The following is a 1,883-nucleotide window of genomic DNA, read 5'->3' as shown; positions in this document are numbered from 1 at the left end:
GGTGTGTCCACGCTGGGCTGGGACTGCAGCCTCTCCCTGTCTCCGCCCCCCCTCTCCAGGTCACTCCAGGTGACCCCGCAAGTGGCAGTGGCGTTGCTAAATGGGGATGTGCAAAGCTCCCGGGATCAGCGGGAGCCTGCGCGTGGGTGTGCGCTGGGGGCGCTGGGCAGGCCCAGGTGCGAGCCTGCAGCCTGACCTCCGAGCTCTGCAAGCCCCGCACCCGGGGGCCCAAGCTCCCAGGGAGGAACTCAGCCCCCGGAGGGCAGGCACTGGGTCTGTGTGCTGGGCGCGCTGGGCGCGCTGGGCAGGCCCAGGTGCGAGCCTGCAGCCTGACCTCCGAGCTCTGCAAGCCCCGCACCCGGGGGCCCAAGCCCCCAGGGAGGAACTCAGCCCCCGGAGGGCAGGCACTGGGTCTGCCTCACAGCTGCCCAGGCAGGGGGCGGGGAGCAGACCCAGACCCCAGAGCCTCCTAGGATCCCGTGCCTCACAGCTGCCCAGGCAGGGGGCGGGGGGCAGGGACCAGACCCGGACCCCAGAGCCTCCTAAGATTCCAGCTCTGCCTCCGCTGCGGGCTGCTGCCCGGTACCTCAGTGTCCCCACCCCTAAAGTGGGAACCCTCATTCTACCATTTGTAGGGAGGACCTAGGAGGTCCTGAATGAATTAAAAAAAAAAATAGAGCCTGGGCATGCAATCCACATCGTCACATTTCATTGCTTGTTTATTTTTAGAGGGAGTAAAAGGGAGGAAGTGAGAGGGGGGGAGAGAGAAACATCGATGATGAGAATCATTGATCGGCTGCCTCCTGCACGCCCCCTACTAGGGATCGAGCCTGCAACCCCAGTATGTGCCCTTGACCGGAATCGAACAGAGAACTCTTTAGTCCACAGACCAGCGATCTATCCACTGAGCCACCCAGCCAGGACCCGCTGGAGCATTTTAAAGCAAACATCAGGCAGCATGTCCTTTCAGCCCCCAATTTTGCCACAAGCTGTCGTTGACTTTAAAATCCTTCATCCGACCCCACCCCCACCCCCACCCAAGAAACCAGAGAAGGCGAGGATGGCGCAAAGTTCTCGCTGGCGAAGTCTGGTTACGGCCCGAGGGTGTTCATTGCGGCCCTTTTGACTTTTCTGTATGTTGGCAGCTTTGCGCAGTCAAACCTCCAAAAGGTCAAAGAGCAAAGGAACTTCTCCCTCTCACCGCCCCCCCTCCCCCAGGGGCAACACCGCGCTGGTTTCCGGGGATCCTTCCAGAGCGTGGGCGAGGCTGTTGCTGTCTTTATTAATAGCAGCTGTAGTAGCGTGAAAACCGATGCCTGTGGTGGACAGCGCCGTGAGTCAGCCTGGCCCCCGGCCCGGCCCGCTGACACCTCTGCCCCTCTGGCCTGCGGAAGGCCATCTGTGTCTCGGAACCTCAGTTTCCTGCTCTGCAAACTGGGGATAAATCTACACTTTTATCGGGTGGCTGGGAGGAGCCCCGTAAAGCAACGCCCTCCGCCCCACCCCCAAGCCAGGCTCAGAGCAGGTGCTGAGGGTGTGGGTGAAGCCCTTTCCCCACCCATCTCTGGGCTGCGGGGGCCCCTGGGTCTGAGGGAGGAGGGGCTGGGGGCCTGGGTTCCTGGGTCTGAGGGAGGAGGGGCTGGGGGCCTGGGCTCCTGGGTCTGAGGGAGGAGGAGCCGGAATCCTGACTCAGCAAGGACCCGGGCCTCCTGCCGCCCCCTGTAGGCCAGTTTGGCGCGGGCACCGAGTCCTACTTCTTGCTGCTGCGCTTCCTGCTGTTTCTCAACGTGCTGGCCTCGGTGCTGAAGGTCTGCATGACGCTGCTGCCCACCTGGCTGGACGGCGGCCCCCCGGGCCCCCCGGATCCCCCGCCCCCCTCGCCC

This window comes from Myotis davidii, unplaced genomic scaffold (genome assembly GCF_000327345.1).
Source record: "Myotis davidii unplaced genomic scaffold, ASM32734v1 scaffold326, whole genome shotgun sequence".
In the NCBI taxonomy this organism is placed as follows: domain Eukaryota; kingdom Metazoa; phylum Chordata; class Mammalia; order Chiroptera; family Vespertilionidae; genus Myotis; species Myotis davidii.
Note: the sequence above shows the minus strand (reverse complement) of the source record.